This window comes from Pleurodeles waltl, chromosome 10, assembly GCF_031143425.1.
Source record: "Pleurodeles waltl isolate 20211129_DDA chromosome 10, aPleWal1.hap1.20221129, whole genome shotgun sequence".
NCBI lineage: Eukaryota > Metazoa > Chordata > Amphibia > Caudata > Salamandridae > Pleurodeles > Pleurodeles waltl.
The window spans coordinates 329,733,262-329,746,426 of NC_090449.1; the positions used below are offsets into that span (position 1 = coordinate 329,733,262).

The window sequence follows — 13,165 nt, forward strand, 5'->3', positions numbered from 1 at the left end:
GAGCACTGAGCGAGCAATTGTGCTTGAATACAAGAGGCATGCTCCTCTGGCTCAGGCGCAAGAGATGGCAGGCCCTTCAGTGCTTCTGGTCTGGAAGTCTACGGTGCAAGGGCCCAGGTCCTGCGGAGGCGTACAACTACCAGAAAGGGTCTGCTTTTCTCATCAGCGCCACAGTTCAGCTTGCTAGCATAGGGCTTCTTGACTACCTCTTGCCTTGCTAGAGGCAAAAAAAAAACCCTTGGCACAAAACATCAATTGCTATGGCACGCTTAGAAGGAGAGTCTCCAAGTGGCCCTGCTTTTTCACAAAGACACTTCAGAAGATGTTTGAAAGGCTTTTGCAGCAGCAGGCTCGTTGGTCTAGGGGTATGATTCTCGCTTTGGGTGTGAGAGGTCCCGGGTTCAAATCCCGGATGAGCCCGTGCCTTCATAGGTTCGATCTGTTTTTAAACAGGAGTATTTCTGCTTTCCACTCTTGTAAGATGCCATGGTGGAATGCATTGCATGCTTTCTACTGGTGTCGAGGCAGTTCGGCATGATGAAGGAGTGCGGGATTTCTTTCTAACTGCTTTTTTGTGTTGGAGCAGCACTTCTCGTTGGAACATGAAATGCACAGTGCTTCTCCAAAGTAATTGCAGGGCTGGTTTTGAAATCACCTCTTGGAATGAAAGTGATCCCAGTTCCTTTCTTCCAAAGGAAGAGATCCTGTCAGAAAGGCTCAGCTTTGAGCGTCATGAATATTGTCCCTTAGTCCTTGCATTCCAGTCCAAAGCATAGCCACATAAAGAAAGCAGGTGTGTCTGTTTCCAGTGCAGTGGTTCCAGTCCAATGCATAGCCACATGAAGCAAATAAGCAGGCATGTCTGTTTCTGTAGTGTAGTGGTTATCACGTTCGCCTTACACGCGAAAGGTCCCTGGTTCGAGGCCAGGCAGAAACAGCAAGTTGCTGTGCTTTATCACATTATTTGCATTTACCACCTCACCTGACAGGTAAATTGAAATTAAAGAGGCTGTGTCTATCCCTCACCATCGTGAGGTACTACGCTCCAAGGGCATCGGTCTCAACTCACCAAGAGAAGACGATACACCTTACGGCAGTCAGTTGCTCCCTTTTTGACCTTTCCATTGAAGCCTGGGCCTACTGTGGTCAAGCCAGCCAAGGAAGGAAGGTATGAGAGCGAAAATGGCTTTCCTACCTTCACCAAGAACATACACCTTGAGCAAAGAAAGGGCCAGACTTACAAGGCCCTATCGCCACCGGCACATCATCTTTAGTGACGCCCCGGTGGCACTATGTACTGTGCCGTATTTACAAGACGCCGTTCAACCACGTTTTGTGGCTTAACACCACCTTGTAAATACGGCCCCTTCACACGCAGCCCTTTCCCTGGAAGGGGCGTGCAATGGGCGTTGCTCTGGGTGGGCCACTGCAACACCATAGCATTTTGATGCTGCTCCAGTCTTACGAGTTTTTGTAAATCTGTGGCAGCGCCAAAATCCAAGCGCCATACAATGGGTGTCGTTATAGTGGAGAAACGAGCAGAAATGTTTTCATTTCTCCTCATTTTTGCTCTTTCTATGTGTGCTGCACGAACATATCGCCACTGAAGATTTCTGTTGTGCAGGAAGGTGTGCCTTCCTGAACAAAAACAATTTCCCCCTCCACGCAGCCATCCTTGTACCATGGCGCAAGGATGGCTGCGTTGGTGCTCGGCAGCTAATTTAGAGCTGGCGCAGAGGGAAGCACAGGGGTGCGCTGTATTCTACTAAATACGGCGCTTCCCTGCATTTTGAAAATGACTGAGTGCGAGGCTGCCAAATTTGGCAGAGCGTCTCACTCAGTCATCCTCTTGTAATTATGGGCCAAAAGGTCTAAAGGATAGAGGCGTTTTATGTCATGTTCGATGACGACCATGGAAATGACTCTAGTCATATTGCAGAAGAGAGAACCATGTGCATTTTCTTGCCTTGCGATGTATTCGCCCACTCTCTGCCCTCAACCCTAGGAGCAGGGTCTGAGCAGTGGTGCTTCTGTGCCCTCGCTCGTTGGTGTCCGGGTCCAAATCCCCAACACACCCTTTTTAGCAGAAAACACACAAATTTTACTCAAAATACACAAAGCTTGAAGATTCCTCATTCCACTCAAAGCATTGTTGTGCAAAATATTTTTAGCCTCAGGAGAAAAAAAGGATCACCATGCCTTGGCTTCCTTCCTGCTTGCTTTCAGTGTGCTCTGTGTGATGCTTTCACAGGCTCTGGTTTCAGGCATTTAGGCATCAGATATTTGTCTCTACCCGCAGCTGTGACTTTTCAGTACATCTGAGTGTACGCTTGCTGGCTGACAACGCTGCAATTTTCACACTTACTCCTCGCTTTGCGAGCAACTGCTGATCAAGTATAGAGGCAATCGGGCAAACATATGAGGGGAATTTTGCTCCTTCAGTCAAGCCCTCATGCTTGTTTCTGTAGTGTAGTGGTTATCACGTTCGCCTAACACGCGAAAGGTCCCCGGTTCGAGACCGGGCAGAAACAATGGGCAGTGTCTGCTTTTGTGTTTGCTCCCTAAAAGCTTAGTCTCACTCAGGGATGGCCTTTAAAAACTTGTGACCTGTGTAAAACTTGTATTACTATTGCAGGCCGGTAAAAAGTTATCTGCATCTTTGCGTAGTCGTGCATGTGCCTGGTTTCTTATTCTGTTTTTTACTTTTTTTTTTCTTGGCCATGTTATATTGTGGGGCCTTTAAACCTGTCACCTTGATAGGAACATTGCAAGCGGCAGCATCGACAAGTGCAGACTGAGGAGTCAGACCTAAACACAGACTCAGCTGTCAGGATGGCCGAGTGGTCTAAGGCGGCAGCCTCAAGAGAGCTTGATCTTCAGTTAAGCTAAGCATCCTGGTTTGCTCATGTAGTTGTGGGTTCATATCGCACTTCTGATAGGTCTATTTTCTGCCCTTAAATCTTCCTCTGCTTGCACAGCCAGCTCCCCACAACACTATCTTTGCAAGCTGCTGTAGCATATGAAAAGAAATCCACCAACCCTCCGGCTGGGCCCTCAATCAGCATTCCATGTATTTCTGGAAGGGGCATCTCAGTCACGCCTTCTGTTAGAGCTGCACCTTATCACTGTAACTACCATGCTGGTTTCTACTTAAGCAGTTGATTCCATCATTTGAAGTGAGGCTCTCCTGCCACTTTTGGGCAGAGAAGGCACTGCCCCTGCAACAACAACAGGCAGACAAGCTCAACCTGGGTTTCCTGGTTAGGTGGGCGGAGCAGAATGGCAATGGTCCCTCCTTGTGACTTGAAATTAACATGAAGAAGACAGAGAGGCAGCTGGGAGTAGGCAGTACCCATGCACCCCTGAACACTGTCTTGCGATTTTCACCCAATTCTGAAATGAGTCGGGAGGAAAGGAGGTGATTTTCCTATCGAAGGCCATTCTGGGAATTCAGCCACCCCGCGTCTCCCAGGTGAGTGTTTCAGGCCTGTGAGGCACTCATATAAATCTCGCCTGATCGAGCACTGAGCGAGCAATTGTGCTTGAATACAAGAGGCATGCTCCTCTGGCTCAGGCGCAAGAGATGGCAGGCCCTTCAGTGCTTCTGGTCTGGAAGTCTACGGTGCAAGGGCCCAGGTCCTGCGGAGGCGTACAACTGCCAGAAAGGGTCTGCTTTTCTCATCAGCGCCACAGTTCAGCTTGCTAGCATAGGGCTTCTTGACTACCTCTTGCCTTGCTAGAGGCAAAAAAAAAACCCTTGGCACAAAACATCAATTGCTATGGCACGCTTAGAAGGAGAGTCTCCAAGTGGCCCTGCTTTTTCACAAAGACACTTCAGAAGATGTTTGAAAGGCTTTTGCAGCAGCAGGCTCGTTGGTCTAGGGGTATGATTCTCGCTTTGGGTGTGAGAGGTCCCGGGTTCAAATCCCGGACGAGCCCGTGCCTTCATAGGTTCGATCTGTTTTTAAACAGGAGTATTTCTGCTTTCCACTCTTGTAAGATGCCATGGTGGAATGCATTGCATGCTTTCTACTGGTGTCGAGGCAGTTCGGCATGATGAAGGAGTGCGGGATTTCTTTCTAACTGCTTTTTTGTGTTGGAGCAGCACTTCTCGTTGGAACATGAAATGCACAGTGCTTCTCCAAAGTAATTGCAGGGCTGGTTTTGAAATCACCTCTTGGAATGAAAGTGATCCCAGTTCCTTTCTTCCAAAGGAAGAGATCCTGTCAGAAAGGCTCAGCTTTGAGCGTCATGAATATTGTCCCTTAGTCCTTGCATTCCAGTCCAAAGCATAGCCACATAAAGAAAGCAGGTGTGTCTGTTTCCAGTGCAGTGGTTCCAGTCCAATGCATAGCCACATGAAGCAAATAAGCAGGCATGTCTGTTTCTGTAGTGTAGTGGTTATCACGTTCGCCTTACACGCGAAAGGTCCCTGGTTCGAGGCCAGGCAGAAACAGCAAGTTGCTGTGCTTTATCACATTATTTGCATTTACCACCTCACCTGACAGGTAAATTGAAATTAAAGAGGCTGTGTCTATCCCTCACCATCGTGAGGTACTACGCTCCAAGGGCATCGGTCTCAACTCACCAAGAGAAGACGATACACCTTACGGCAGTCAGTTGCTCCCTTTTTGACCTTTCCATTGAAGCCTGGGCCTACTGTGGTCAAGCCAGCCAAGGAAGGAAGGTATGAGAGCGAAAATGGCTTTCCTACCTTCACCAAGAACATACACCTTGAGCAAAGAAAGGGCCAGACTTACAAGGCCCTATCGCCACCGGCACATCATCTTTAGTGACGCCCCGGTGGCACTATGTACTGTGCCGTATTTACAAGACGCCGTTCAACCACGTTTTGTGGCTTAACACCACCTTGTAAATACGGCCCCTTCACACGCAGCCCTTTCCCTGGAAGGGGCGTGCAATGGGCGTTGCTCTGGGTGGGCCACTGCAACACCATAGCATTTTGATGCTGCTCCAGTTTTACGAGTTTTTGTAAATCTGTGGCAGCGCCAAAATCCAAGCGCCATACAATGGGTGTCGTTATAGTGGAGAAACGAGCAGAAATGTTTTCATTTCTCCTCATTTTTGCTCTTTCTATGTGTGCTGCACGAACATATCGCCACTGAAGATTTCTGTTGTGCAGGAAGGTGTGCCTTCCTGAACAAAAACAATTTCCCCCTCCACGCAGCCATCCTTGTACCATGGCGCAAGGATGGCTGCGTTGGTGCTCGGCAGCTAATTTAGAGCTGGCGCAGAGGGAAGCACAGGGGTGCGCTGTATTCTACTAAATACGGCGCTTCCCTTTTTTTTGAAAATGACTGAGTGCGAGGCTGCCAAATTTGGCAGAGCGTCTCACTCAGTCATCCTCTTGTAATTATGGGCCAAAAGGTCTAAAGGATAGAGGCGTTTTATGTCATGTTCGATGACGACCATGGAAATGACTCTAGTCATATTGCAGAAGAGAGAACCATGTGCATTTTCTTGCCTTGCGATGTATTCGCCCACTCTCTGCCCTCAACCCTAGGAGCAGGGTCTGAGCAGTGGTGCTTCTGTGCCCTCGCTCGTTGGTGTCCGGGTCCAAATCCCCAACACACCCTTTTTAGCAGAAAACACACAAATTTTACTCAAAATACACAAAGCTTGAAGATTCCTCATTCCACTCAAAGCATTGTTGTGCAAAATATTTTTAGCCTCAGGAGAAAAAAAGGATCACCATGCCTTGGCTTCCTTCCTGCTTGCTTTCAGTGTGCTCTGTGTGATGCTTTCACAGGCTCTGGTTTCAGGCATTTAGGCATCAGATATTTGTCTCTACCCGCAGCTGTGACTTTTCAGTACATCTGAGTGTACGCTTGCTGGCTGACAACGCTGCAATTTTCACACTTACTCCTCGCTTTGCGAGCAACTGCTGATCAAGTATAGAGGCAATCGGGCAAACATATGAGGGGAATTTTGCTCCTTCAGTCAAGCCCTCATGCTTGTTTCTGTAGTGTAGTGGTTATCACGTTCGCCTAACACGCGAAAGGTCCCCGGTTCGAGACCGGGCAGAAACAATGGGCAGTGTCTGCTTTTGTGTTTGCTCCCTAAAAGCTTAGTCTCACTCAGGGATGGCCTTTAAAAACTTGTGACCTGTGTAAAACTTGTATTACTATTGCAGGCCGGTAAAAAGTTATCTGCATCTTTGCGTAGTCGTGCATGTGCCTGGTTTCTTATTCTGTTTTTTACTTTTTTTTTTCTTGGCCATGTTATATTGTGGGGCCTTTAAACCTGTCACCTTGATAGGAACATTGCAAGCGGCAGCATCGACAAGTGCAGACTGAGGAGTCAGACCTAAACACAGACTCAGCTGTCAGGATGGCCGAGTGGTCTAAGGCGGCAGCCTCAAGAGAGCTTGATCTTCAGTTAAGCTAAGCATCCTGGTTTGCTCATGTAGTTGTGGGTTCATATCGCACTTCTGATAGGTCTATTTTCTGCCCTTAAATCTTCCTCTGCTTGCACAGCCAGCTCCCCACAACACTATCTTTGCAAGCTGCTGTAGCATATGAAAAGAAATCCACCAACCCTCCGGCTGGGCCCTCAATCAGCATTCCATGTATTTCTGGAAGGGGCATCTCAGTCACGCCTTCTGTTAGAGCTGCACCTTATCACTGTAACTACCATGCTGGTTTCTACTTAAGCAGTTGATTCCATCGTTTGAAGTGAGGCTCTCCTGCCACTTTTGGGCAGAGAAGGCACTGCCCCTGCAACAACAACAGGCAGACAAGCTCAACCTGGGTTTCCTGGTTAGGTGGGCGGAGCAGAATGGCAATGGTCCCTCCTTGTGACTTGAAATTAACATGAAGAAGACAGAGAGGCAGCTGGGAGTAGGCAGTACCCATGCACCCCTGAACACTGTCTTGCGATTTTCACCCAATTCTGAAATGAGTCGGGAGGAAAGGAGGTGATTTTCCTATCGAAGGCCATTCTGGGAATTCAGCCACCCCGCGTCTCCCAGGTGAGTGTTTCAGGCCTGTGAGGCACTCATATAAATCTCGCCTGATCGAGCACTGAGCGAGCAATTGTGCTTGAATACAAGAGGCATGCTCCTCTGGCTCAGGCGCAAGAGATGGCAGGCCCTTCAGTGCTTCTGGTCTGGAAGTCTACGGTGCAAGGGCCCAGGTCCTGCGGAGGCGTACAACTACCAGAAAGGGTCTGCTTTTCTCATCAGCGCCACAGTTCAGCTTGCTAGCATAGGGCTTCTTGACTACCTCTTGCCTTGCTAGAGGCAAAAAAAAAACCCTTGGCACAAAACATCAATTGCTATGGCACGCTTAGAAGGAGAGTCTCCAAGTGGCCCTGCTTTTTCACAAAGACACTTCAGAAGATGTTTGAAAGGCTTTTGCAGCAGCAGGCTCGTTGGTCTAGGGGTATGATTCTCGCTTTGGGTGTGAGAGGTCCCGGGTTCAAATCCCGGACGAGCCCGTGCCTTCATAGGTTCGATCTGTTTTTAAACAGGAGTATTTCTGCTTTCCACTCTTGTAAGATGCCATGGTGGAATGCATTGCATGCTTTCTACTGGTGTCGAGGCAGTTCGGCATGATGAAGGAGTGCGGGATTTCTTTCTAACTGCTTTTTTGTGTTGGAGCAGCACTTCTCGTTGGAACATGAAATGCACAGTGCTTCTCCAAAGTAATTGCAGGGCTGGTTTTGAAATCACCTCTTGGAATGAAAGTGATCCCAGTTCCTTTCTTCCAAAGGAAGAGATCCTGTCAGAAAGGCTCAGCTTTGAGCGTCATGAATATTGTCCCTTAGTCCTTGCATTCCAGTCCAAAGCATAGCCACATAAAGAAAGCAGGTGTGTCTGTTTCCAGTGCAGTGGTTCCAGTCCAATGCATAGCCACATGAAGCAAATAAGCAGGCATGTCTGTTTCTGTAGTGTAGTGGTTATCACGTTCGCCTTACACGCGAAAGGTCCCTGGTTCGAGGCCAGGCAGAAACAGCAAGTTGCTGTGCTTTATCACATTATTTGCATTTACCACCTCACCTGACAGGTAAATTGAAATTAAAGAGGCTGTGTCTATCCCTCACCATCGTGAGGTACTACGCTCCAAGGGCATCGGTCTCAACTCACCAAGAGAAGACGATACACCTTACGGCAGTCAGTTGCTCCCTTTTTGACCTTTCCATTGAAGCCTGGGCCTACTGTGGTCAAGCCAGCCAAGGAAGGAAGGTATGGGAGCGAAAATGGCTTTCCTACCTTCACCAAGAACATACACCTTGAGCAAAGAAAGGGCCAGACTTACAAGGCCCTATCGCCACCGGCACATCATCTTTAGTGACGCCCCGGTGGCACTATGTACTGTGCCGTATTTACAAGACGCCGTTCAACCACGTTTTGTGGCTTAACACCACCTTGTAAATACGGCCCCTTCACACGCAGCCCTTTCCCTGGAAGGGGCGTGCAATGGGCGTTGCTCTGGGTGGGCCACTGCAACACCATCGCATTTTGATGCTGCTCCAGTCTTACGAGTTTTTGTAAATCTGTGGCAGCGCCAAAATCCAAGCGCCATACAATGGGTGTCGTTATAGTGGAGAAACGAGCAGAAATGTTTTCATTTCTCCTCATTTTTGCTCTTTCTATGTGTGCTGCACGAACATATCGCCACTGAAGATTTCTGTTGTGCAGGAAGGTGTGCCTTCCTGAACAAAAACAATTTCCCCCTCCACGCAGCCATCCTTGTACCATGGCGCAAGGATGGCTGCGTTGGTGCTCGGCAGCTAATTTAGAGCTGGCGCAGAGGGAAGCACAGGGGTGCGCTGTATTCTACTAAATACGGCGCTTCCCTGCATTTTGAAAATGACTGAGTGCGAGGCTGCCAAATTTGGCAGAGCGTCTCACTCAGTCATCCTCTTGTAATTATGGGCCAAAAGGTCTAAAGGATAGAGGCGTTTTATGTCATGTTCGATGACGACCATGGAAATGACTCTAGTCATATTGCAGAAGAGAGAACCATGTGCATTTTCTTGCCTTGCGATGTATTCGCCCACTCTCTGCCCTCAACCCTAGGAGCAGGGTCTGAGCAGTGGTGCTTCTGTGCCCTCGCTCGTTGGTGTCCGGGTCCAAATCCCCAACACACCCTTTTTAGCAGAAAACACACAAATTTTACTCAAAATACACAAAGCTTGAAGATTCCTCATTCCACTCAAAGCATTGTTGTGCAAAATATTTTTAGCCTCAGGAGAAAAAAAGGATCACCATGCCTTGGCTTCCTTCCTGCTTGCTTTCAGTGTGCTCTGTGTGATGCTTTCACAGGCTCTGGTTTCAGGCATTTAGGCATCAGATATTTGTCTCTACCCGCAGCTGTGACTTTTCAGTACATCTGAGTGTACGCTTGCTGGCTGACAACGCTGCAATTTTCACACTTACTCCTCGCTTTGCGAGCAACTGCTGATCAAGTATAGAGGCAATCGGGCAAACATATGAGGGGAATTTTGCTCCTTCAGTCAAGCCCTCATGCTTGTTTCTGTAGTGTAGTGGTTATCACGTTCGCCTAACACGCGAAAGGTCCCCGGTTCGAGACCGGGCAGAAACAATGGGCAGTGTCTGCTTTTGTGTTTGCTCCCTAAAAGCTTAGTCTCACTCAGGGATGGCCTTTAAAAACTTGTGACCTGTGTAAAACTTGTATTACTATTGCAGGCCGGTAAAAAGTTATCTGCATCTTTGCGTAGTCGTGCATGTGCCTGGTTTCTTATTCTGTTTTTTACTTTTTTTTTTCTTGGCCATGTTATATTGTGGGGCCTTTAAACCTGTCACCTTGATAGGAACATTGCAAGCGGCAGCATCGACAAGTGCAGACTGAGGAGTCAGACCTAAACACAGACTCAGCTGTCAGGATGGCCGAGTGGTCTAAGGCGGCAGCCTCAAGAGAGCTTGATCTTCAGTTAAGCTAAGCATCCTGGTTTGCTCATGTAGTTGTGGGTTCATATCGCACTTCTGATAGGTCTATTTTCTGCCCTTAAATCTTCCTCTGCTTGCACAGCCAGCTCCCCACAACACTATCTTTGCAAGCTGCTGTAGCATATGAAAAGAAATCCACCAACCCTCCGGCTGGGCCCTCAATCAGCATTCCATGTATTTCTGGAAGGGGCATCTCAGTCACGCCTTCTGTTAGAGCTGCACCTTATCACTGTAACTACCATGCTGGTTTCTACTTAAGCAGTTGATTCCATCGTTTGAAGTGAGGCTCTCCTGCCACTTTTGGGCAGAGAAGGCACTGCCCCTGCAACAACAACAGGCAGACAAGCTCAACCTGGGTTTCCTGGTTAGGTGGGCGGAGCAGAATGGCAATGGTCCCTCCTTGTGACTTGAAATTAACATGAAGAAGACAGAGAGGCAGCTGGGAGTAGGCAGTACCCATGCACCCCTGAACACTGTCTTGCGATTTTCACCCAATTCTGAAATGAGTCGGGAGGAAAGGAGGTGATTTTCCTATCGAAGGCCATTCTGGGAATTCAGCCACCCCGCGTCTCCCAGGTGAGTGTTTCAGGCCTGTGAGGCACTCATATAAATCTCGCCTGATCGAGCACTGAGCGAGCAATTGTGCTTGAATACAAGAGGCATGCTCCTCTGGCTCAGGCGCAAGAGATGGCAGGCCCTTCAGTGCTTCTGGTCTGGAAGTCTACGGTGCAAGGGCCCAGGTCCTGCGGAGGCGTACAACTACCAGAAAGGGTCTGCTTTTCTCATCAGCGCCACAGTTCAGCTTGCTAGCATAGGGCTTCTTGACTACCTCTTGCCTTGCTAGAGGCAAAAAAAAAACCCTTGGCACAAAACATCAATTGCTATGGCACGCTTAGAAGGAGAGTCTCCAAGTGGCCCTGCTTTTTCACAAAGACACTTCAGAAGATGTTTGAAAGGCTTTTGCAGCAGCAGGCTCGTTGGTCTAGGGGTATGATTCTCGCTTTGGGTGTGAGAGGTCCCGGGTTCAAATCCCGGACGAGCCCGTGCCTTCATAGGTTCGATCTGTTTTTAAACAGGAGTATTTCTGCTTTCCACTCTTGTAAGATGCCATGGTGGAATGCATTGCATGCTTTCTACTGGTGTCGAGGCAGTTCGGCATGATGAAGGAGTGCGGGATTTCTTTCTAACTGCTTTTTTGTGTTGGAGCAGCACTTCTCGTTGGAACATGAAATGCACAGTGCTTCTCCAAAGTAATTGCAGGGCTGGTTTTGAAATCACCTCTTGGAATGAAAGTGATCCCAGTTCCTTTCTTCCAAAGGAAGAGATCCTGTCAGAAAGGCTCAGCTTTGAGCGTCATGAATATTGTCCCTTAGTCCTTGCATTCCAGTCCAAAGCATAGCCACATAAAGAAAGCAGGTGTGTCTGTTTCCAGTGCAGTGGTTCCAGTCCAATGCATAGCCACATGAAGCAAATAAGCAGGCATGTCTGTTTCTGTAGTGTAGTGGTTATCACGTTCGCCTTACACGCGAAAGGTCCCTGGTTCGAGGCCAGGCAGAAACAGCAAGTTGCTGTGCTTTATCACATTATTTGCATTTACCACCTCACCTGACAGGTAAATTGAAATTAAAGAGGCTGTGTCTATCCCTCACCATCGTGAGGTACTACGCTCCAAGGGCATCGGTCTCAACTCACCAAGAGAAGACGATACACCTTACGGCAGTCAGTTGCTCCCTTTTTGACCTTTCCATTGAAGCCTGGGCCTACTGTGGTCAAGCCAGCCAAGGAAGGAAGGTATGGGAGCGAAAATGGCTTTCCTACCTTCACCAAGAACATACACCTTGAGCAAAGAAAGGGCCAGACTTACAAGGCCCTATCGCCACCGGCACATCATCTTTAGTGACGCCCCGGTGGCACTATGTACTGTGCCGTATTTACAAGACGCCGTTCAACCACGTTTTGTGGCTTAACACCACCTTGTAAATACGGCCCCTTCACACGCAGCCCTTTCCCTGGAAGGGGCGTGCAATGGGCGTTGCTCTGGGTGGGCCACTGCAACACCATCGCATTTTGATGCTGCTCCAGTCTTACGAGTTTTTGTAAATCTGTGGCAGCGCCAAAATCCAAGCGCCATACAATGGGTGTCGTTATAGTGGAGAAACGAGCAGAAATATTTTCATTTCTCCTCATTTTTGCTCTTTCTATGTGTGCTGCACGAACATATCGCCACTGAAGATTTCTGTTGTGCAGGAAGGTGTGCCTTCCTGAACAAAAACAATTTCCCCCTCCACGCAGCCATCCTTGTACCATGGCGCAAGGATGGCTGCGTTGGTGCTCGGCAGCTAATTTAGAGCTGGCGCAGAGGGAAGCACAGGGGTGCGCTGTATTCTACTAAATACGGCGCTTCCCTTTTTTTTGAAAATGACTGAGTGCGAGGCTGCCAAATTTGGCAGAGCGTCTCACTCAGTCATCCTCTTGTAATTATGGGCCAAAAGGTCTAAAGGATAGAGGCGTTTTATGTCATGTTCGATGACGACCATGGAAATGACTCTAGTCATATTGCAGAAGAGAGAACCATGTGCATTTTCTTGCCTTGCGATGTATTCGCCCACTCTCTGCCCTCAACCCTAGGAGCAGGGTCTGAGCAGTGGTGCTTCTGTGCCCTCGCTCGTTGGTGTCCGGGTCCAAATCCCCAACACACCCTTTTTAGCAGAAAACACACAAATTTTACTCAAAATACACAAAGCTTGAAGATTCCTCATTCCACTCAAAGCATTGTTGTGCAAAATATTTTTAGCCTCAGGAGAAAAAAAGGATCACCATGCCTTGGCTTCCTTCCTGCTTGCTTTCAGTGTGCTCTGTGTGATGCTTTCACAGGCTCTGGTTTCAGGCATTTAGGCATCAGATATTTGTCTCTACCCGCAGCTGTGACTTTTCAGTACATCTGAGTGTACGCTTGCTGGCTGACAACGCTGCAATTTTCACACTTACTCCTCGCTTTGCGAGCAACTGCTGATCAAGTATAGAGGCAATCGGGCAAACATATGAGGGGAATTTTGCTCCTTCAGTCAAGCCCTCATGCTTGTTTCTGTAGTGTAGTGGTTATCACGTTCGCCTAACACGCGAAAGGTCCCCGGTTCGAGACCGGGCAGAAACAATGGGCAGTGTCTGCTTTTGTGTTTGCTCCCTAAAAGCTTAGTCTCACTCAGGGATGGCCTTTAAAAACTTGTGACC

General features: G+C 48.4%; 12 non-coding genes across 12 annotated transcripts; all 12 read left to right on the forward strand.

The window, feature by feature from the left end:
* Positions 1-348: 348 nt before the first annotated feature.
* Positions 349-420, forward strand: TRNAP-UGG (transfer RNA proline (anticodon UGG)). The gene has a single exon. It is a non-coding gene; the product is annotated as a tRNA-Pro (tRNA).
* Positions 421-864: 444 nt separating this feature from the next.
* On the forward strand, positions 865-937 carry TRNAV-UAC (transfer RNA valine (anticodon UAC)). The gene has a single exon. It is a non-coding gene; the product is annotated as a tRNA-Val (tRNA).
* Positions 938-2,458: 1,521 nt separating this feature from the next.
* Positions 2,459-2,531, forward strand: TRNAV-AAC (transfer RNA valine (anticodon AAC)). The gene has a single exon. It is a non-coding gene; the product is annotated as a tRNA-Val (tRNA).
* A 1,336-nt stretch (positions 2,532-3,867) lies between these two features.
* Positions 3,868-3,939, forward strand: TRNAP-UGG (transfer RNA proline (anticodon UGG)). The gene has a single exon. It is a non-coding gene; the product is annotated as a tRNA-Pro (tRNA).
* Positions 3,940-4,383: 444 nt separating this feature from the next.
* Positions 4,384-4,456, forward strand: TRNAV-UAC (transfer RNA valine (anticodon UAC)). Its single transcript has one exon. It is a non-coding gene; the product is annotated as a tRNA-Val (tRNA).
* A 1,521-nt stretch (positions 4,457-5,977) lies between these two features.
* Positions 5,978-6,050, forward strand: TRNAV-AAC (transfer RNA valine (anticodon AAC)). The gene has a single exon. It is a non-coding gene; the product is annotated as a tRNA-Val (tRNA).
* A 1,336-nt stretch (positions 6,051-7,386) lies between these two features.
* TRNAP-UGG (transfer RNA proline (anticodon UGG)) lies at positions 7,387-7,458 on the forward strand. Its single transcript has one exon. It is a non-coding gene; the product is annotated as a tRNA-Pro (tRNA).
* A 444-nt stretch (positions 7,459-7,902) lies between these two features.
* TRNAV-UAC (transfer RNA valine (anticodon UAC)) lies at positions 7,903-7,975 on the forward strand. Its single transcript has one exon. It is a non-coding gene; the product is annotated as a tRNA-Val (tRNA).
* A 1,521-nt stretch (positions 7,976-9,496) lies between these two features.
* Positions 9,497-9,569, forward strand: TRNAV-AAC (transfer RNA valine (anticodon AAC)). The gene has a single exon. It is a non-coding gene; the product is annotated as a tRNA-Val (tRNA).
* Positions 9,570-10,905: 1,336 nt separating this feature from the next.
* TRNAP-UGG (transfer RNA proline (anticodon UGG)) lies at positions 10,906-10,977 on the forward strand. Its single transcript has one exon. It is a non-coding gene; the product is annotated as a tRNA-Pro (tRNA).
* A 444-nt stretch (positions 10,978-11,421) lies between these two features.
* On the forward strand, positions 11,422-11,494 carry TRNAV-UAC (transfer RNA valine (anticodon UAC)). The gene has a single exon. It is a non-coding gene; the product is annotated as a tRNA-Val (tRNA).
* Positions 11,495-13,015: 1,521 nt separating this feature from the next.
* On the forward strand, positions 13,016-13,088 carry TRNAV-AAC (transfer RNA valine (anticodon AAC)). Its single transcript has one exon. It is a non-coding gene; the product is annotated as a tRNA-Val (tRNA).
* Positions 13,089-13,165: the final 77 nt, after the last annotated feature.